We start from the raw sequence: 23,312 nt of genomic DNA, 5'->3' as shown, positions 1-23,312 counted from the left end.
TTGCTTAGTAAGTGTAAGTTCTCTGCTTTTTTTTCCCTCCCATTTGTTATTGTTGTTGTTTTCTTTTTTGCACATGGGGAGGAGTGCTCAAATATATGACAGCCATAAGAACCCAGAAGATCCCAGAAAAACTGAAACTCATGGGAGGAGAGTCCATATCTGTTATCTCTAAAACATGAGAGGGAGAGACCTCCTGTCCATCACTAAAAAACAGAGCTCACCCACTGCTGTATCCATGGACATAGCATCCCATAACAGTATTTTTCTAATGAGAAACAAGGATACCATCCAAACCACATACCTGAGGTGAACTGTTTTACTAATTTAACTCCCCATAGTTAAACCACAAAAACTAGAAAAATAGCAATCTGGAAAAAGAGCCACCCCCTTTTTTGAAAATCTATTAAAAAATTAAAAAGATTTCCCATTCAGGGTCAGTGACTACTTGTTTGAGAAGTCAGCCTGACCATTATTTTATTATTATTATTATTATTATTATTAGATTGTTTATTTGAGAGGTCTCTGCTTTTTTTAATGTAGGCACTTACAGCTATAAACTTTCCTCTTAGCACAGCATTTGCTGTGTCCCACAGATTCTAATAGGTAGTATTTTCACTTTCATTGGATTCTAGGAATTTTTTTATTCCTTCCCTTATTACTTCAGTCACTCATTGGTTTTTCAGCAGTGTGTTGTTCAGTTTCCATGTGTTTGAATATTTTCTGGAGATTCTTTTGTTTTTGAGGTCTAGTTTTATTCTCTTGTGATCTGATATGCAGGGGGTTATTTTGATTTTCTTGAATTTGTTGAGACTTGCTTTGTGTCCTAAAATATGATGTATTTTAGAGAAAGTTCCATGAGGTGCAGAAAAGATTGTGTATTGCCTAGTTGTTGGGTGAAACACTCTGTAGATATCAACCATGTCTACTTGGTGTAATGTGTGGAGTGGCTGTGAAGTTTCTTTGTTAATCTTTTGTCTGGATGACCTATTTGTTAGTGACATGGGGTATTCAGGTTTCCCACTATCACTGTGTTAGCAGCTCTCTGTGCTCTTAGGGCCATTAGAGGTTTTTTTAGTGTAGATGGGTCCCTGTGTTTCGTGCATATATGTTAAGGATCCTCTTGATTAATTGTTCTTTTCATTAATATGAAGTGGCCTTCATTGTCTCTTCTGATTGATTTTAGTCTGAAGTCTACTTTGTCAGATATGAGTGTAGCTACTCCTGCCTGTTTATGGGGTCCATTTTCTTGGAAAACTTTTTTATACCTTTGACTCTAAGTCAGAGTTTACTTTTTTCAGAGAGATAAGTCTCTTGTAAGTAACAAATGGTTAGGTCTTGTTTTTTAACCCAATTTGCTATTCTATGTCTCTTGATTGGAGCATTGGGGCCATTTACATTCAGTGTTAGTATTGAGAGGTGCCTGTTGCTTCCAGTCATTTTTGTTCCCCGTTGTTTAGTTTTACTTATTCTTTATTTACTGGTCTGCTTGCTCAGAAGGGTTTATTCTTTCTTGAGTCTTCCTGTCTCACTCTAGTTTCTTCTATATGTAAAAGTCCTTTAAGTATCTTCTGAAGTGCTGACTTGGTGTTCACAAATTCCTTTAGTTTTCCTTGTTGTAGAAGGTTTTAATTTCTCCTTCAATTAGGAAGGATAGTTTTGCTGGATAGACTGGTCTAGTTTGACAGTTGCTTTCTTCCAGGCCTAAATTGTGTCTTTCCCTGACCTTCTTGCATTTAGAATTAAGAAATCTGCTGTTGCTCTAATGGGTTTGCCTTTATATGTGACCTGTCTTTTTCTCTTTTGCAGCTTTCAGAATTCTTTCTTTGTTCTGTGTGCTGAGTGTTTTGATTATGATTTGTCTTGAGGTGTTTCTTTTTTGGTCCTGACGGATTGGTGTTCTATAAGCTTCCTGCACCTGGGTAACTCTCTTTCTTTAGGTTAGGGATGTTTTCTGCTATTATTCTATTGAATAAGTTGTCATTGCCTTTAGTTTGTATCTCCTCTCCTTCTTCTACTCCCATGATTTGTAGGTTTGGTCTTCTCATGGTGTCCCAGAGATCTTGCATGTTCCATTCATATTTTCTTACCCTTCTTTCATGATCTCTTACTGTTTGGTCTAATTCCTCTACTTTGTCTTCTGTTCTGATACTCTATTTTCAACTTGCTCCACTCTGTTCCCCAAGCTTTCTTTTGCGATATTTATTTGGGATATTGAGTTGTTTACTTTGAATTGATAATTTTTCAGGGTTTCTGTATCTTTATTGATTTCCTCTTTCATATCCTGGATAGTCTTCTTAATTTCATTTATCTGTTTGTTTGTATTCTCTTTGAGCTCATTTAATTGTTTATTCACATTCTCTTTGAGATCAAATACTAACTTTTGTATTTCTTCTTTGAGGTTGTTAATCATTTTTACTATTGTTTTTTGGAATTCATTATTTGATAGCTCTTCCTTTATGCAGGTGTTTGGATCCTTAGTGGTGGAATTGGCTTTTGATGGAGAGCGTTTGTCTTGCTGTTTCATTCTGCATTGAGATTTATGCATCTGGAGTTGTTTTTGCTCAGGATTTTAATTCCTTGTGCCCCTAGAGTTGGAGTTTTGAGTTTTTTTCTCCTGGAGCTCCAGCAGTATTCCTCAGAGATGGGTGTGCTGGATGTGTTACCCTTGCAGGATTCTTGTTGTGGTGTCAATTACCTCTTTTCTCGCCTCAGCGAGTGGGCTGGAGTTCCCGCTCTTTGATGGGGTACAGGGGCTCTCCTGCAGTTGTAGTGGGGAGCACTGGGTCTCTGTGCATGCCTGTTAGCACCAGCATAGTAGTGGACTGGCACTCAGTGGAGGAGCGGAATTCCAGCTCTTGGACAGGAGAAATATAACTCTCCTGCAGGGAGGTGCAGTGTGAAGTGCTGAGCTTCTGTGTACCTTGAGAAAACAGGACTTCTAGTGTTGCCTGTACAGTAACAGGTTATAGTTTTCCTCCCCTCAGTGGGGAATCTGGCATTATCGCTCTTTGATGGAGGAGCAAGTGCTGTTAGGGACAGGGGGGAGGCTGGGCCTCCACGCTCAGTGGAAGGGAAGCCTCCTGGCACCAGCAGGATAGCAAAACCTGGAGCCTGGGGTTCACTTAGGTGGCAGGCTTCTGGCACTGAGTAGCAAGTTGAGGGTACCAATGGGGCAGCAAAGTCAGTGGGCTTGAATCATCTGGTGCCCATAAGGCAGTGGAGGCCATGGAACCTACTTGTGTTGGGGCGTGGGCTTCCAGGAGCCACAGCAGCTGCTGCAGGTGTGGGAGACCTAAGTCTGCAAGTAGCGAGAGCCCTGAGGCTTGCTTGCTGGCACTAGGCTACATGGAGCCATGGCAACTGCTGTAGGTGTGGGAGAACCAAGCCTTCAGGCAGTGGGAGTTCTGGGCCTGCTTTCCAGGCATGGGCTCCAGAGGGTAATGCTGTAGTGCTGTACACATGGGGAAACCAAGCCTTTGGGTAGCGTGAGCCCTGGGGCCTGATTTCCCACACAGACTTCAGGAAGCACAGTTCAGTGGCACTGCTGCTGGCTCAGGGCACTAGGAATTCTGAGGACTGATTTCCCACATGGGCTTCAGGGAGCTCAGTTCAGTGGCACTGCTGCCAAGGGGAAGCAAGCCTACTGGCCTGTGCCTTCTGTTACCTGTGGAGCAGTGGGAGCCATGGGTCTTGCTTACACAGGGATGCAAGTTTCCCTGGCATTTCAGGGTGAAGGGTGCAGGTTGTGTAGTATGGGGGAGCATGGAGCTCCAAGTTGCTGAGTGTGCCAGGAAGCAAGACTTACCACCAAGTGCTGAGTGATGGAGCCTGGAGCTGTGTGGTGACTTCAGTGGTAGGGGATCTGGAGTGTTGAGCTGCGAGTCATTCTTCCCATTCTTCCCATGGTTAGTTGCTTCTCTAGTTGTGAATTCAGACAGGGATTTGCTTCTTGCTGGTTATGGGACCCCGTGGGTACCTTTTGGGTTCTTCTGATCTTCCTTTTTCAAGATAGTTGCTGCTTGGCTATAGGGGTGTCAACTGTCCACCATCTTCCATGTGGCTATTAAAAAAAAAAAAAAAAACCTCAAAGGCCAGAAAGTCAGAGATATATTTGAATATGAATTGTACACCCCAATTGCTGATCCTTGAAGGAGGCTATTTTCTTTTCTGAGCCTCAGCTTCCCAACTACAGAATGAAAGAATTAGGCAAGATAATCTCAGAGATGTCTTCCATCCCTGGTGATCCCTTATCCTGTGACTTTCTGTGCTTGTCTTAAAAAGCACATTATGACATCTAGGAGGACAGGAAATTGTCTGTCTTAGTAACATGGCTTGTATTCCCTTTCAGCAGGGTAAGAACAGAGACTATCTTGGGGTTCACCGTTCTGATTTGGAGAGCTGCATTCTGTGGTCTGGAAGCTGTTCTGGTGGTTCCTCTCATCAGCCTGGAGTAGTGAAACAGGATCACAGGAGAAATTTCCAGGTAACAAACAGCTGACTTTGATTATAGCAGATAGCACAATGATAACTAACATTTCAGTAGGAAGTGTGTAATGTGCATGTTTATAGGATACTTGAAAGTGCTAAGGATGGTCATTTCACCAAGTTTATCATCTTTAATTAGAGGCCATGACTACTAAAACCACATACATCTAAAGCAAAACAAACAAAAAGGACATAAATAATAATTGACATGCATTTCAAAGAAGCTATAATTTCAAGGTGGTCAAAGGCCTCTGGGCACGTTAGCTGTATTCTCAGTGGGATGTGTGCTATTCTGGGTCTTTGGGATGTTTAGGCATGAAATAGAGTAATTTGGAGTGACGTGCAGGGGAACAACAGATTCGAGTCAGAGTTTTAATCACTTCTCCTTGCAGCATCCATTTAAGATTAAGCACAGCTGAGGTTCCTATCTGCTCCTCCTGGCCAACCAAATTTAGATAAGCAGAGGTTTAGGTGTCTGTTAGAGACCTGATTTGTAGCTTACTTGATATAAAATTCTTTGGGGACAAATTTGGCTCATGAAGTTATTATCTGAGAGCATTCACAGTAGACAAATTGCAACAAACCATTCCCAACCTTTCTAACCATCAGCACACCGGTTCTCCCATCATTCACCCCCAACCAATTGTGCTCATTTTTCTTCTGATGAGTAAGGACATGACCACATCTTCTTGAACTGCTCTGTTGGATTTGTACCTTATATGGGCTGACAAGCCTCAGATGACAAAACATCTGGAGGGGATTCTGGATTCTGGTATATTAACACATCTCGCTTTGGTAGCCCTTGGTACCCACAATGACAAGATCAGGAAGCACGAAGGTAGTGCCCAGGCACCAAGATGTCCACACAACTTACTCTTTCACTGGTTGCTGGTTTTACCAACTGACGTCCTCTGCTCTGAAGCTCTTTTTCAGTTAGACGATCTTGAGTTTCAAGTTCCCTTGAAAACAAAACCATAAGCCTTTCATGAAGCCAATAATTGGACAAGGTGACTGCTAATGCATTTTCCAATGCTGAGTTCCCAGGGTCATGAGCTCCAGACTTGCTCCTTAAACCAGATTCTTATTTTGGGGTGGATGGGTTGACTTTGTGTTCACTACCTTTATTCCTCTTCTGGTTTCTTTCTCTGGAGTGGTCCCAGAGCTAAGGCATTGTCCAGAAGAGGGGAAGAGCATTTAGAATTAGACAGGCCTGACCTCTCATGTCAGCTCTGCTATTTACTGGCTCTTTATTTTTCCTTAGGTTGTTTTAAATTCCTTAGTCTCTGTTTCCCCATCTGCAGATGGGGAAAGTACATTTGTGTTATAGACTTGTGGTAAGGATAAAAGGAGATAAAGCATTAGCATAATTTCTTACTTCTCACAGACCACAGCAAATTTTAGTTCCTTTTCTCACCCAACTTTTCTAGAGACACTTAATACAGCTTTGGCCACATACTGGATGCTGTTTGAATCTAGGGGCAGGCCTTGTCCACAACACCATTAAGACCCAGCTAGTTAATGAAGGGAGAATTGTCACCAGGCTTTGCATTTCAGACCTCCTCCTCAGTAGCAGCCTTACTTGGGCTTTGTGCTCACCAGCCTGGCCCTGTCATACCCAACTTCAGGCCCCACTACTTTCTTAGTCCTTTGACTCCTTCCCTTATCCTCTGAAGTAGTAGCTGCACACTAACTTTGTCATGGAAATTTCTTCCTTTCAGACCAGCGTACTTCAAGGCCCAAGGGAAGTAACATTGGTTTGGGGGCAGGCGTCCTGATCTGGGACTCAGCAAGACAGTTAGGTTTTAAGCACATTCTTATCCAGGTTTTCATTTTCTTCCTTGGCTGTTTGCTCTTTTGGGCACTTGTCTATCCAGTCATCCATTCATTCAGCAAATATTTATGGAGCATGTGTTATGTGGCATGTGGCAGGTGTTGCTTGTGCTGGGGATATAGCACAGAACAAAACAAAGCTCCTGTTCTCTGGGAGCTGGCATCCAAGTAGGATCAGAGATCATCAACAAGTAGCAAGCATGCATGTGTTACAAGCAAACAGTAGTCAGTGCTATGGGAAAAAAGAAAGCTGACAAAAACAAATAAATAAACCCAAGCCAGAGAGCTAGGGAGTTAGCTAAACAGGCATTGCTATCATATAGGGCCCCAAGGAAGGCCTCCCAGGAAAGGAATTACTTAAGCAGTATCCAAAGAAAGTGAAGGAGCAAAGGCTCTGAGGGAGAATGTACATGGACTTCAGGGAACAGGAAGTAGCCAATGGGATTGGAGCAGAAGGACTGAGGGGACAGTGGAAGGAAGTGAAGACAGAAAGGAGTGAGCAGATAATGTGGGGACTCAAAATCCACTAAAAGGGCTTGGACGTTTATATTCTGGCTGGCTTTTCCTGAGGTTCTTCTGTCCTTCTTTTCTCCACAGTGTGTCTCAAAGGCCCCATTCCCAAAGTATCCCTAAGTAGAAATAAGGATGGGTGCTCTTATTCAGTAGAGTATTAGCCATTCATTTAAAACCCTTTATTGGGCTGTGGCTTCTGTGACTCTGGACATGAATGAGTCTTAGCCTCATCCTTAGGAGCCAGCCTAGTGCTTCTTCAAGGCTTCTGGGAGAAGATCATCAATAAGTTAGTTTGATGTAAATAGTTGTCCTAATTCCATCATCATACAACCAGTTTGCTAGAGTAGGAATTTTCCACTGGAACCTCCTACAGGTCATTCCTACTAATGCTTTTGGAATTCATTTACATAATAGAGTATTTCCAAGCTTGCCTTCAGGGTAGAAGAAGGACAAATTTATTCAGCAAAATATTTGGTGCCCCTTATTTGTGAGTGTCCAGGCTCAGCCTTGGGCAATAACTGATGACTGCAGTCAGCCCTTGACCTTGATTCATTTGAGGTTTTCCTGGGTCATGTACCATGATCAGACAATGCACGCTTACCCATGCTGAGGTAAGAATGGGTGTCAGAGAGCACAAGGAGGGGCAATTGTGGACCCAGACCAAGGTGCAGAGCCGGAATGCTCCCTGGTACAGGCCTCCATTCTGTCCTAGAGTTGAGGGTGTGGTCCTCAGGTAAAGCGAGGGGGGTGGGAAGCCTTAGGGTAGGATGTTATGAATGTCCATGCTGAATCGTAGCAGGAGCCAGGATAGCTGATGGAGGACTGTGTTCTCTGTCACTTAAGGTTACTGTGGAGTGGGAGGGGAGGACCTGAGAGGCAGAGTGCCCCAGAGGGAAGCTGCAGGTACCAATAAGGGACCTTGCAGGAAAGGCTAAGTGGTTTGACTCTATTCTGAGGACTGTGTAGAGTTGTTAACAGTTTTTAAGCAAAAAATGGATGGTGAGAATAAGATTGGAATTTTAGAAAGGGACTTGATTTCATTTGATGCCCCACTCCCTTTACATGCTTATCTTACTCCCCCTTGTATTACCAGAAGGTCCTAGGCTCCTCAGCTATTAAGGAGATTTAAATACATCAGCCCTACAAAAATGGTCATTGATGGTAGATGAGCACAATGCCTCTTTCCACCATCCAGTGCCCCAGGGAGTGACGAACCCTACAAGGTTTCACATCCTGTATCCTCGCACAGATTCTGGGAAAGGGTTAGAACGTGAGCCTTGTTTCTGATAAGAGGACAGCTGGCAAAACTTATACTCTTCTGGTAGAAATGATAAAATTTCGGACCTTTACAGTTTCTTCTAGTCAAAAAACAAATGGATAATTTCCGCCTCTTAACCCTCTTTCCATTGAATACTGAAATAGTTTTCTCTTTAAAAAGTAGGCATTCATTAAATGGATAATATATAGGTCAATACCACTGGCCAGACACTGAATTGGGCCTGTGAGCATCGAAACAGATTGACCATGATCAAGTCCTCAAGGAGGCTGTAATTATACCACAAAGACAGAGGAGCCAACACTCAGAGGTGCAAATAGTGGACAAGCACTCTGGCATGAACTAAGTGATGTGGACACAAAGCAGAGAGCATTTTTTCTCTCTGTCCAGTGATATCAAGGAAAGCTCAAAGAAGGACCATATAAGCTGGGCATTGAAGGGTGAATATGAGTTGGGAGCTAGAAGAGAGATACTCCTAGTATAGACACACAGTCTATAAATAGGGCCCAACACTCAATTCTCTGTGATGGTGGTGGGGAGGAAATAGCCAGAGAGCTTGTCATCACAGATTATGCCTCAACTCTGCTTTTTAAAAATCCATTAGTAGCCACCTCTTCATCCTCCCACCATGTTCCCAGCAGTGACTAAAAAGAAGCAAAGTGAGTAATTTGAGTTGATCTCTTTTCTGACCCCATGGAGGTGTTAATGAGCAGAATAAGATAAGGGGGAGCACCAAGAAAAGAAGTAGAAAGAGGAGGAGGAATCCATCTCTGTCTTTCAGAAACACTGATTAATAGCATAGATTGTATCATGGCTCTCTTTACGGAGAGCCAGGTCTGCTGCTTCTCCATGAAAGTTGTAGCTGTCCTTCCTCCCTGTGAGAAGGGATCACAAACACATGAGTGCATAACATACACACACAGACACACACATGCTTGTATACACACTCAGACAGATATATGTGTGTGTGTATAGGAGAGTATGTGTATGTATATACTACATAAAACATATTCTGGAACCTAGCACAGAGCCTGGGGTAATTGACCTTCCATTGCTCTTTCTGGCTGAAAGGTGAGTGGATGGATTAGAACCAGCCTTGCTACCCGCACACTTCCCTGATTGTTCCAGGTCTGTGCACTTCCTGCTACTGGATGTTGGCATCAGGGTGGGTACAAAAGATGAAATTGAAGCTGAGGGGGTTGAAGTGGCTTGCCCAAGGCCAACAGTTATTAGGAGGCCATTATCCAAACTTGTTTTAGTTACCCCCCTCCTCCACCATGCATGCTGTGTGTCACCCTCTCTATAACTAAGGAGGGCTTTGAGCAGATGGAGGGGCAGATTCTGTGTGCCCTCCACCTACAGCTTCCACGTGCAGAACTGGGCAGAGCAGTTAGGTTCTGTGTAGAGTCAGGTAGTTTCATGTCTGGAAGCCCTCTGAATGCAGCTCTTATCCTGCAAGTCTCTGCAGCTCACATGCTTCTAGGGGCAGGAGACTCACTACCTCACAAGGGAGCTGATTGAGTTCCAGATACCATGCAGCTTTTTTTTTTTAGAGTCATGCCTGATCCCAGCTAGGTGTTGATTCTAGTGTACATAAACATTTCAATAATGGAAGCTTTGGTGGGAGGGTGCTTTGCTACCTTGGGCCATTCCTTTGTTTTTCCTTGGAGGACCAGTGGCCCCATCACAACAAGGCCATCTGGTCTTGAATTCTTGGGGAGCCTGGCTGTCCCTGATGGGGGAGGCTGAGAGAAAGACCTTGACTGGAACTTCCTCTGACCTCATTCTCTATCCAGGGGGAGTGAGCTTTTCCTTCTACATAAGGTGAAGTCCAAAAGGTTTTATAAAAGGGAAAATGAGGGTGTTGGGAAGAAGGAGTGGCAAGAGAAAGAGCCAGGGCCCTCTGTAGGGGAAGCACCCTGTGCCCATATATTGTCACTCAGGCTGGTGCCCCTCACATGCTTCTCTTCCTGATCTCCCTGTGGAGTCCTTTTATCCTCGGATCCACAGCAGATGCTGCTTCCCTAACCAAGGAAGCCTGTCTTGATGGCCGAGCTGGAAAAGACTTCTTTCTCTCCCAAATTCCACAGTGGCACGTCTCAGAATAGTAGGACATGGATAGAAGAAAGGCAGGGAGGGAGGAAGGCCCAGAGGGAGGGAAGGAATAGAAAGACATGCTGCTGCGAGCCATAGAGTAGCTTTCATCTCTCTTCAGCTCCTGTCTTTCAGGCCTCTGACCTCATTGAGGCTCTGTCTTTGTTCCTCCTCTGGATTGGAAGCTCAGAGAAGTAGTTCAGGGGTGCTTAGCTGAGACCTGAAAGTGAACCAGCCTCTCTCAGTTGAGAGATCTCACCTGCCAGCCCTCAGGCCCCTGGATAGAGACCACTTGACCTGGAAAACAGGAAGGAATTGTGGAGATGGGACTGGGTACAAGCTGTCAGAGGTGGTATATAGAATTGTTACAGCCAAAAGCAGCTTGACCAGAGTGTTCACTGAGTACTCTTGGCTTAGCCATCTATGCCCCTCACAGGACCTTGTCTGAGCATGTTGATTTTCTCTTCCCCCGGCCTGGAGCCTGACTATTTTGTTAGTCAAGGAAGCAGGGGAAGGGCCGCCCATCTATCAACTGTCTGCTGTCACCATACATGGGATACGAGGAGCCTGGAAATTTGATGACATTGACAGAGGCACATGTACCTGGTTATCAAGAATTCCACAAAACAAATACTGTACATCTCAGTAGATAAGGTGAAATTGGTTTAAATGGTGTTCATTTTATAATTCTATGCAGTGCTTTTAGAAGCACAGACTCTGCAGCCAGACTGTCTGGGTTCAAATCCTTCTCTGCTCATTATTAGCTGCTGTTCTTGAAAAAGTTCTTAAATCTTTCCATCAGTTTCCTCATTGGTAAAATGAGAAAACTCACCAGGCACTCTCAGTTGTTGTGATAATAAAATAAGTGAAATATGTGATCTTGTAGAGTGGTGCTGGGCCCATGCTTAGAACTGTAGTATCAACTGTTCTCATTTTGACCTAAGGCCTCTTGAATTTCCTGCTAGAAGCAGGCATCTATAGTGAAGTGTGATTCAACCACTGAATGCCTGCTTATTCAGACTCTTGGGTGTAGAATATTCAAGTCCTAGACACTGAGCTTACAAAGCTGAGGTCAACAACAGTGAGGAGCACAGTCAAACATCACTAGCATGTGTCTTTAGAACACCCAAGGGAGGATGGTAGGTGACCAAAGGCAGGGGTATTCTTGAACAGGATTCTCAGAAGCAGGGAGGAGGTTGTGAGTCTGGGTGGAATCAAGAGACTGGCAGAGTGGACTATGGGTGACTCAGACATAGAGTGCCACTGTGCATGGGAAAGGGAGACCAGCTTGGAGGAGGAATTGTTCCATAGTGATTTTTTGATTCTAGGGGCAGTAAGCTCTGCTGGAAGCCTTCTTAAAGCTAATGCTTGCAGGCCCCAGGTGCAAATTCCTCCTCTTTGCTAAGCTCTGGTGTCAGAGGAGGAGGACTTAGGCTATGCAAGTAGAGTGTCCCCAACAGGAGGGACCAGACCAGCCATGTGGGTGCTCCCAGGCTGAGTGAGCACAGGCCTCCTCTGTGTGCAGCCTAAGCCTAGCTGGCCTGATCCCCTGGAAGGGCCCGACAAAGACTTGCTTGTTCTCCCCTGACATCAGGCCTCACCCTCAAGATTTCTCTGTCCTCTGGGGCAAAATCTCACACAGTGATAATAGAGCAAAGGGGAAGAGATGAATCAAGCGAAGACTGTCCAAGACGTCACCATGCCAACATGCTGGGCCTGCAGGGGGAGGAAGATGGCTCCTGCCACAGGCACTTCTGCACCAGCTTACACCCGGCTAGGCCTGAGGAACTGAGCTGCTGGTATCTACTCAAAGAGTCGATAGCTGTCTAGTCAGTGAGCAACAAAATACTAGGGTCAGACTAATTGCTGCATAAAATGGCTTGATTCTTTTCTTTTTTTTAAGCAATCGAGTATTGCATTCAAGCACCTGGATTTTCTATTATAACAAAGATTTATATGGAGAGTGTTACCTTGGAAATTTTAAAACAGCTTATTGTTTAATGGGATGATGGAGAGATCATCTGGTCTTCTGTCTGATTTTCTTTTCCTGCTGAGTAAACTGAGTCAGGAAGAGTAGGAAGCAGTAATTAATGATCATGGAAAGAGCAAAAACTTTACAATCATACAATCCTGAGTTCAAGAAGTGATATACTATATGTAAAGACAGTACAAGTACACACTCGAAATCCCAGCTACTTGGGAGGCAGAAATCAGGAAGATCCCAATTTGAGGCCAGCCAAAGCAAAAAGCCAAAAAGCCATTCTCACCAAACAATCCAGATATGGTGGTATGTATCTGTAATCCAAACTATGTGGGAGGCATAAGTAAGAGGACCTTGGCCTGAGGCTACCTGGGAAAAAAGCCCAAGAGCCTATCTGAAAAATAACTAAAGCAAAAGAAGGACTAGAGGCATGGCTCAAGCAAGCACAAGGCCCTAAATTCAAACCCCAGTACTGCCAAAAAAAAAAAAATTAAAGTAAAAGAGTCTTAGCACAAGGCCCCACCCGCAGTGGGACTCACAAATCCTGTCCCTGCTTACATTTTCATTTGTGCCAAGTAGGACCAATAAAAGAGCCCATTTTGTAAACTGAGATGCATATTAAACCATTGTGAGGGCAGCTCCTGCTTTAGTAGCCAATCCTAAAATAACCACAGACTGGGAAAAAAGGAAGATGAGGGGCTTTGACACTGCCCCTTCAGATCCTTAGTGGAGAGCAGTGGTTTCCAAACTTGAAGCCCTAGGGACTGTTGAAACACAGGGTGACCCAGTCCGTCTGAGGTGGGCTTGCAAGTCTGCATTTTTAGCAAATATCAGATGAATGCCGATGTTTCTGGTCCATGTTAAGAGCGGCAACAGCCTAGAAAGCTCAAAGAAAAGGGCCATTTTGTATTTCATGATAGGCAATAATAACAGAAATCCTTTATGGATCAGAATGGCAGGTACTCAAGTAGAGCAGGATATAATGCTAAGTGCTGGAGACATGCACAGAGGTGTGGTCTTGAGGGGGTGTTCCGAATCCACTGTGCCTCAGTTCCTTTATCTGGAAAAACTGTCCTGCAGAGGGATTTGGGAGATTAGAAAGAGCCAGCAAAGAGCTCAGCATCCAATCGGCTTCCAGGAAAAAGCAGCTAGAAAGAGGGCTGTGGCACCTGGCCAAGGCCACTTGTGGGTAATTCACTGGCAGGTAAACCTTGTATCCACATTCCCTCCTCAGAGGCCTTTTCACCATCCACTGAGCACCAAGTGACCTGAAGTTGCTTTGGTGAGCTGGGCTCTCAGCTACTCTAAACCTGGGTTTGAGTAACAACTCTCAAGGGCAAATAGCCCAAACAGCACTTAATCTGTCTGTGCAGGCCCTACAGAGGACAAAGGGCAAAGCATTAAATTTGAGAGTCCTGGTGGCTGCAGACACCAGCCTGGGAACCGGGGCTATAAGGAAAGTTTGTCTGAACAGAGCACGGAGGAGTCCTCAATGGCAGGGCGGGGCCTAAACAGAAATCTGGAGATAAACTTTGTGAGTTTGTTTGGTTTAATTGTGGTATTAGCTTATTAATCTAAACAGGGAAGTTCCACAGGGACTTTGCTGCTTCTCTTGTGTATTGCAAGTTTCCTGCAGGGCTGTCTTCTGTTAAGCAGCTTGTACTTCTGTCTGTCCATGGGGACACAGGTCACAAATTGAGGCTCTCTACCTCTCCTAGGTTGGAATTGCAGAATATTTTCCAGATGCAAAGTATTATTTTTTTGGTTTTTTTTGCAAATTGTAATTTTAAAGAGCTTTCACTTAAAGGCACTATAGAAACTCTTTCTAATAACTTTCTGTAGGGTTTCAAACTTCTTTTCTACTTTACACTTTGCAGTTGAAATCAAATTGATTCATTCACAAGGCAGATGTGCCTCAGTGGAAAATACAACTTAAGAAATTAGCCCAAGGGGTAGGAGAGGATGATTACTAAGCAAGTGGCTGAATCTATAAAATTTTCCTCCTCTGCGGGGCACCAGTGGCTCACATTTGTAACCCTGGTTACTTGGGAGGCTGAGATTGGAAGGATGGTAGTTTGAGGCTAGCCAAGGCAGGGAGTTTGCAAGACCCCATCTCAACCAATAGCTGGGTGCAGTTGCTCATGCCTGTCACCCCAAGCTATGGGGGAGGCTGAGATTGAGAGGATCACAGTTCCAGGCCAATACAGCAAAAAAGTTTGTGAGACTCCATCTTGATGGAAAAAAGCTGGAAGTGATGATACACATCTGTCATCCCAGAGACAGTGGGAACCTAAAATAGAAGGAACAGGGTCCAAGCTGACCTGGGCAAAAAACAAGATCCCATGTCCAGAATAACCAGAGCTAAAAAAAAGTCTGCAAGCGTGGCTCAAGAGGTGTTGTACCTATGAAGAAAGCATGAAGCCCTGAGTTCATATCCCAGTACTACAAAAAGTAAGAGAGAGAGAGAGAGAGAAAAGGAAGAAAGGAATGAAGGAGGGAGGGAGAGAGAGAGAGAAAGGAAAGAAAGAAAGAAAGAAAGAAAGAAAGAAAGAAAGAAAGAAAGAAAGAAAGAAAGAAAGAAAGAAAGAAAGAAAGAAAGAAAAGAAAAGAAAAGAAGAAAGAAAAAAAAAGAAATCATGGCTCCATATTTGGCAAATTGGTCAAGTATAATGTTTTTGAAATGGCCTTGAAGCAGGAATTACCTGTATTAAGTAAGTGTTGGTTACGACAACTGTAAACTCAAACACTTTTTGCTACTGAGAGGAATATTGTTTAGAAAAAATATTCAGAACGTTGAACCCTTCTGCTTTGTCATTTTGTGCAAACTTCATTTTAAGAACCTACTTGCTGAGGTCTGACATTTTTCAAGTGAGGTGATAGCGCCCTTTAGTGGATAGAATACTTAACTGCAGGCTCTTTTAAGCAATCCATTTTAGCAGGAACACACAATGCATTTCCTCTAAAACTAAACCACTTGCCAGTGTTTGAGGGCTATTGTGAAAATTAAATAAGACACTTGGTGTACAGCACTGGAGGAAGCATTGAGTGCAGGGCTGGCACCCAGTGGTGGCCATCTGATTACAGAACTTAACTTCAGTGGAGGCCTTTGAGTTTCTGGGATTTCAGTGTCAGCTCTCCTAGAAGAGGGGACCAAATAGTTCATGTCTTTACCTAGGGCAGGATTCCCACCTCTGCCCACCTGCCCTGGCCCGGAAGCCAGTAATTTCCAGTCATGATCATACACGGGAGTCTCTCACTGTGCAGGAATTTTTATTAAAATGAGCATCCACAAGTTTCAAATCCACTTCTGCATGCTCAGCAGACATTGCTCTTTTGCTGCACCTGTCACTGGATGACATTTGACTTCTCACAGCTCAGCCTCCCAAAGCTGGTTGACAGGTCAAATGCTGGAACCCATAGCTCCCACACTTCTCTTACCTGAAAATGAGTACCTTCTAGTGGTGACTGAAAGGACTGCAGACAGGAGGTGTTCACACTATCACTGGTACACTCACTCAACCATTTGTCAGCAAACACATGTTCCTTGGGTGGCCTGCTGTGGATGCAGACATAGCAGGTCCATGTTCCCGTCCTGGGGATGCTCACCTTCTAAAAGGAGAGACAGGCAAGAAAGCAGGAGTGACTGGGAATGTGGAGGTGCACTGTGAGAGAAGACCATGGGGCTGTGGTGAGAAAGCAGAGGGCAGGGCTGGGACAGGCACCACAGCCTTGCAGGGAACTGCCTCAGAACCAGTTTAAAGGCCACATGGGAAAACTGATTCAGCCACTTCATCTCCACCAGAACACTGGGATCTGCCAACACGTCTCACAGCCCAGCCCATGACAGCTGTGGCTCCAAGACATTTCTACCCACCCCACCCAGTGTGAGTGATCTCAGCAGAGCCAAAAGAGAAGGGCCTGGGTCTCCCTTCTTCAAAGCTCGTAAGCTTCACAGATGGATGGATGTTCACTAGAAGTTCTTTCCTCCCCACCTTCCTTACCCTACTTTCTGCAGAAGCCATTCTACATTTTTCTAGCACAGATGTGCCACCTCATTTTTGCATCCCTTTTCCCAAACACTTTGCCTTTATGCACATAAATGGTCCCCATTAGAGCCTCCCCTATCATAATCATCTTTGAACATGGCTTCGGGTCCTTCCAGATTGTAGGGACAATGTTTTATTTAGCTCTAGTGTCTGTAACGAGCAAATGTGTATGCATTTCTTCTTTTGACTATCTGCCAACTTTATTTCCATATCAAGAACTGTGCCAGGAATGGAGGATGAAGTGATGATTAAGGTCTGTCCTCAAGGAAGCTCAACAGACATGTGTGAATGTTATATCTTTAATAGAAATATGTACAAGACACAGAGGGCATTCATATTGGGGCAAGGGTTAGGAGAGGTCTTGGATTTGGGTGGAGATGAGGGATCAGGTGGATAGAATTAAATGTAGTGAAATATATGTAGCTCCAGCATGAAGCAGAGCCAATAAAGAACTTTGGGTTATAGGTATAATTTCTAGAAATTTTGGAAAAAATGAAGCATTTTTACATGTACTTACTATTTCTAGAAATTTTGGAAATGATTATAACTTTTTCCAATTAGATGCTACCATTTCCTGGACAATATAAGTAGCTCCCAAAACCTCGGCATCATTATTAATGGCACTGTTTAACCATCTCTTGGTATTTTGTTTTGGAAGCCAATGGACATAACTTTGGTATTTGCAAAACATCCTCAATTCAGTACCTTAATGTTATTAATTGCATTGTTAACATAATTACAATGAGACATAATTTGAGCTCCTGGGATTGGGAATGTGGCAGGTCCTCAGTGGCTTCTAGGATCCCAAAGTGAAGGATCCTGAATTAGAAAAATATCATCTTAGTCCTTTGGGTAGTAGATTAAATAGGCTGTCCTGGTATTGAGTCCTGCTTTATTGAGGCTGTGGAAATGATTTATAGTTAGCACATTGGTACCTTTCATGGCATTTCATGCTTTAATGTCTAAAGGAGCTTGAGAGCAACTTCTCTTTAGCAGTTTATCCATTCACGTGATTTCTGAATTATTCCTTCTTCCCAGAGATAAACTCTACAGCACTCTGAGCTTGGTGTGGCCAACTTTGATATCGTCTGGCATCCTAGGAAGTGCTGCACCTATATCACCACTGTCCTTTCTAAAGCTTGAACTCCAGAGGGCTTCAAGGAATAAGGCCTCAGATGCTCTGTGGAGGTGCCATTGGTGTACAATTCTACTTTTTAAATACAAGTGACGTTGTATCTCTAATTAATTTTGCTAATGACTTTGCATTAGGTTTTCCCGAGTCCATATTTGGGAATAGTTGATATTCTAAATGTATCAGACCCTAGAATGTTGGGACAGGAAGGAGTTTCCTTGATCATAGCCCAGTCTTGTTGGGTTACAGACAATAAGAGCAAGACTCAGGGTAGAGGAGTAACCTTTTGTAAGGTCTCATAGCAAGTGACTGAAGGGAGATTTTGGACCTGAGTTCTGTGTCCCTGAGGCCAGAGATATGAAATAAATGACCTGCACACAAGACTAAGCCACATTTCTGCTCAGGAGCATCCCTGCTCCTGTTTATCAGATTGAAAGTTCCTATGTAGTCAACCCTCAGCCAGTTTTTCTGACCTTGTCTTCCTTTATTACCTCCCAAAGCACACCTTCCATTTTATGGTTTCATGCTCTCCCTCATGGGGCCCAGGCTCCCTGACCACAAGCTTCCTTCCCTTCCCCTAAAACAAGTACTTTCCTCTCACTCTTGTCCAGATGAGCGTACTTCCTCATCCAGCGTCACTGACACCAATTTTCTCTTAGAACCCTTGCTCAATACCACACACTTCAACGCCCAAGCTATTTAATGACTCCATGGGTGTGATCTTGGCAACACCACCTTCCTGCCTTGATCAGAGGCCACAGGCCATGTATTAAGCTATAGTCTATTTCCCAAATTATCTAGTAATAGCCCTGGAGTATCAGATAAGTGGATAAACACGGTGTCTCATATTGGTTTAGAGTGAGTTCTTTGAGATGGCAGGTGTTCAAACCCTACTTCTGCCTATTAGTTGTGTACAGTTGGGCAAGCTAGTCAGCTTGCTTCAGTATTCTTATTTATTTTTTTTTTTATTATTCATATGTGCATACAAGGCTTGGGTCATTTCTCCCCCCTGCCTCCACTCCCTCCCTTACCACCCACTCCACCCCCTCCCTCTGCCCCCCTCAATACCCAGCAGAAACTATTTTGCCCTTATTTCTAATTTTGTTGTAGAGAGAGTATAAGCAATAATAGGAAGGAACAGGGGTTTTGCTGGTTGAGCTAAGGAGAGCCATTTATAAACCAGAGATCAGAATGTTGCCTGCCATTGTGGGTTAAATTTACCAATATCTGTTAAGTATCTACCATGATGCCTATCACTGAATACCACACGCACACGCGCACACACACACACTCTGTGTATTACTGTCCAGCTCACCAAATAAGGAATAAGTACTCAATTTCATGCTTTTGGCTATAACTCAATACATATGAGCAGTGTGCTGTTTGCCAAAACCTCTCAGTACCATACTGGGTTGCACCAGGTGAGATAGAAATCCAGATGGAAGAAAGATGGAGGCCTGATGCTCAGATCATACTCCAGGCCTAGAGACAGTCCTGGAACCTGCACAATACAGATTCATGCTTGCCAGTGAGAGGGTGTGACTAACACATCAGGAAGATCTGAGAACTTCCCCTCTCCTGTGATGTGGAAGATAAACTTGTTTTCTTCAAAGAGGATTAACTACAAGGGAATCATGGGAGGGTCTTCATGAATAAATACCTTCGTTTATTCCACATTACACTTGCGTGTGTATTAGAGTACCTATTGGGTGTCAGGCTCTTCCAGAAGAAGTTGGGGAGCATTAATCAATAGTGATAGATAGCAAAAAGAAATATAAAGAGTAACTGTAGTGGCATAGGGTGAAGTACTATTTTAGACAAGACAGTTAGATTGGGCTCCACTGAAAAATAAACCTGAGCAGAGACCTAAAGAAAAGGCATGTTTATATATCAGAGAAAAGCATGTGTGACAGAAGGACCTACAAAAAAATGTTTGATAAGCTCAAGAAAGAAAAAGTAAAGAGGCCAAGGTGACCAAAGGAGGAGGGAGCTGTAGGAGATGACCCAGCTTGAGATAATGCCACAGAGGGTCTTGATGACTGGGACACAGGTCTTATACTTTGAGTGAAATGGGAGGTCAGTGAGGGCTTTAAGTGGAGAAGTGAGAGGATGCAGCCTTCAAGGCATTGCTGAGGCTGCGGAGTAAACAACTGACTGGTTGGGAGTGGGAAGAGCAGAATGGGACCATTGTCTAGGAGACTCCTAAGATACTCTGAGTAAGAGATGGTGATGGTGACGGCTTAATTGAGGTGAAGGACAGTATGAGAAATGAGTGAATTTAAGAAATATCAAAAAAGTAGAACCAATGGAATTTATTTGCTTGAATATGGGATATGAGAGAAAGATGAGTCAAGTTTAAAAGTAACACTTTTAGATTGAGTTTCTAGAAACACAGTTGTCATTTATTGAGATAGGGAAGACTGGGGAAGTAGTAGATTTTCATTGTGGATATGTTAAGTTTAAGGCATCTATTGGAAATCAAAATGTCAATTAGATATAGGAGTATGGAGTTCAAAGAAGAAGAACACAGTGAGAATTATAAAGTAGGATGTCATCCACACATGGACTGTGTTTATTTAAAGTCCTCAGATACAAATAGTTATATACAGAAGAGGAACTCTGCTCTGTAGCCAGGAGGACAGAACTGAGCCTAGTAGATCTTATAGTGAGAGTGACTATGACAACTACCATTTATGTGTCTAGCTATTTGCACACACTGTCTCATTATTTCTAACAACAACCCTTGCAGAGGCTGAGGCAATCCCTATTTTACTCATGAAGCCCAGTCAGAAAGGTTAAGTAAATGTTAAATGTATTGGTTAAGGTCGCCAAGCTAGTGAACAGCTGATCTGAGATTTCATTCCAGGTTTTTCTGACTCCAGAGTTCATTTTTTTGTTGCTATACTAAACAGTAGGATCCAGATCACAGCTGAGTTCAAGCAGTTCAGTGGAACATTCTGTCTTCCATCTTTGAAAAATACAGCTTGCCTGAAAATTTCTACCAGCTCATCCTCAGCATTGAGTGCAACCTGTGCCAAAATGGGGTATTATAGATGTTAGGTGAAACACTGCATGCAGGGGCACATAGTGCTACCCATGCCAACACATAACTCACAGTGGTGACCTGTGTCTAAAGCAAGGGTGGTCACTTTGAATGGAGGAGTTAGGAGATGAGGCATCAGGAAGATGAGGTCACAATTCTGATGTAAACACTGGCTGCAGTTTATGTGAAATATTAACAATGAGCACTTGTATATTTCCTTTCCTGGTTCCAAAGGAACAGTGTGACAATGCCCACCCTACTGAAGGCAAGCAGAGAAGGTGTAACTCATGCATTCAACAGTGGCCAACCAGCAAGCACTGTCTCCTTTATGATGTGCCTCTGCATAGCCAAATGAGTGGTGTGAACTCAATCTAGAAACTAAGATCTGAGATTAATTGTGAAAGGCCCTGTAGCTGATTCACGTTACTCTTGAGGCTTTTGTTTAAATTCGTGGTTTCTGGATGCCAAAGCTCATGCCTATCTCACTTCACGTTTTAGAAAATGAAGAGAGGAGAGCATGGATTCTGAGCAACCTTGTGTACTTTATCTTTATGTTATCCTTGGGATGAAGTTCCAGGGATTACCAGCAGAGGGGGCCAGGCTCCGGGTTTCTGAAGCCCAGGGCCTGAAGCCATGTTGAATGAGCAAATGTCTGCAACAGACTCTGTAAGATCTAAATGTCTCCTTGGCAGGAAATCCGCGAGGAGCACGACGGGGTTGTGCAAACAGCCTTACAATGTCCGCTTGTGTGTGTGCACTCAGCTCCTCCCATGTTGCCCACAATGCTCCGTTTTTTGTTTTTTGTTTTTTTGGATAATAGGGCTCTGTGGACCCCTGTGCCTTGTCATGCAAAGGGAGTGACCTGTGTTTGTCATAAATACGCTCTAGTATGATTGATAGCTGTGCGAATGAGCCCACAGCAACTATTCAGTACTCTTGGAAGAAGGCTTGTCTCCGTCACTGAGGAAGTCTGCTTTCTTCCCCCGCTCCAAAGCAACCAAACAGAATTTATTGCTGAAAGGAAAATGACTTGTTTGCATTGCCGTTGCAGTTTTTTAGTGCAAGACAGGGGGCGTAGATAACCAGTATTTATTGTTGGGGAGCCAGGGGTCCTATTGCATGCCTTGTCCTAGGCAAGAGACTTGACCTGCATTCTCTTATTTACATAACAACCGAAAAGAAAGTATTATGATTTGCATTTTACCGACAAGGAAAACGCAGATTCTAAAGAGTGGAATGATTCACCAACAGTCATACAGTTTCCACTAAATGATTCTCTTTCTTTTTTAGAGTGGCCAAGTCCATGGTCCACCCATTTAGAATGCCTTCCTCATCTGCTTGGTGTCCATCAACTGATGAAATTCATGATTTTAAAATAGTTGAGGGATCTCCATTCCTGGGCTTCCACATATTTATTGTGCCTCCTGGAAATATGTCAGATTTTCATCACATTTTCAAAGTAGTCCGCAGTTCCAAACTCAAAAGGACAAGCACTCCAAAATGCTGATTTTAGGGGCATGTTTATTTTCTCTACCTGTTCTTAAGGATGGCTGTTTGCTTGGCATGTTTGTAGTTGGTATCCTCATGGTGATTGCTATGCAGTGACTACTTATCCAACATTCCAATCCACTTCAGAGAGTACCAGTGAAGAGTGCTTAGTGCTTGGATAGGGAGGAGCAGACAGGAATGGTTGAAATGGGCCATATGAGTAAAATATAGCCTTGAAAGAATGCACAACTAGAAAGGTAGGAGGCTTCTGGGAAGAAGTGCTATTTGATTTGATTGAAAAGCAGACAGGATAGCCATATGCAGAGAAGGAAAGGGCATTCTGGGCAAAAGAAACACAGAGTAAAAAGCAGAAGCAAGTTACCTTAATGACCACATGCATTCCCCCAGCTCAGAAAGTATGACTAGTGATGAGGACTGCCATTTTGAGTCTCTACTACCATTTCCTATGTGGGGAGCAGGAAATGTTTTGCCTTTTTTTTTTCCCATTTCGCCTGTTATACCAGATTCCTTTCCTAATAAACTTCACTATTACTTTTCCAAGAAAGAAAGAGAGAGTGTGAAAGAGGAAGGAAGGAAGGAAGGAAAAAACAGAGAAAGAAGGGCCCTTGGCAGGTCCACATTCTCACATAACTGAAGTACACAGGTTCAGAGGGATCAAAACTTGAAAGGGAACTTCCAGCCAAGTGTTAGGGCCTTAACCATCATCTATAAACACTTGGGAACATTATACTAAAATGTGTCATGCTTAGACCCTGCCAACTCATGATCCTGCTTGCCTGGTGGGGTCTGACTCAGGAAGAAGCCCCTGGCACACGGTTCACCTTCCAACACTCCACTGCAAACGCTCCCCTTGTCTACCTTCCCATTCAGGCTTAGGTCAGTGGTGTGCACAGGCAGCTTGAGATTCAAGCTAGGGCTTTCACTTTAAGATGTTAGTCTTGTTTGTTTGCCATAAAGAATAGATTGAAATTAAGATTGCTCCTTTTAGAAACTGAAAAAAGGCAGAGCCACACCTGTCTCTGAACTCTCAAGTAAGGCTTTGGTGCCTTGGACATTCCCAACACTGGGGATTGAATGGAGCATGGCTCCCTTGGCCTCATGTGCCACATATAAAATGGTTTGGAGGAATTTTTTGATATTTATATAACTTTTTTATAATTCCCGTTTTCCCAAATAAATCTGACCTAGGAACTTTTTCCCTTAATGCTGTGACATGTCCATTCCAAAGTCACCTTTGGAGCCTAGTTGTGTCCTACCTTAAGAAAACCTGGCATCTGAAAACTTAGAAGCCAAGTCAGCCCATGGCCCTGGGCTGGGTGAATTCTTCAAGTTTTTTTTTTTTTTTTTTTTTTTTTTTTTACTTCTCAGGTCACACGACCTGCTAGGTCATATTTCACCGCCTG

General features: G+C 43.6%; 1 protein-coding gene across 8 annotated transcripts in view; it reads left to right on the top strand.

Moving 5' to 3' along the window:
• The window catches only part of Cyria (CYFIP related Rac1 interactor A), a 110,484-nt gene that overhangs the window by 38,636 nt on the left and 48,536 nt on the right, over positions 1-23,312 (top strand). For 4 of the 8 annotated variants that reach the window (XM_074049206.1, XM_074049209.1, XM_074049207.1 and 1 more), the window contains one exon: positions 4,352-4,483. The gene's annotated coding sequence lies outside the window, so the exon portion shown is untranslated. Of the gene's footprint in view, positions 1-4,348; positions 4,484-23,312 lie in introns of all 8 variants that reach the window. The other 4 variants (XM_074049204.1, XM_074049208.1, XM_074049205.1 and 1 more) reach the window with 1 other exon arrangement.

The sequence above is a fragment of the Castor canadensis genome, chromosome 12, assembly GCF_047511655.1.
Source record: "Castor canadensis chromosome 12, mCasCan1.hap1v2, whole genome shotgun sequence".
Classification (NCBI taxonomy): domain Eukaryota; kingdom Metazoa; phylum Chordata; class Mammalia; order Rodentia; family Castoridae; genus Castor; species Castor canadensis.
Note: the sequence above shows the minus strand (reverse complement) of the source record. Positions and strands in the feature narration are given on the sequence as shown.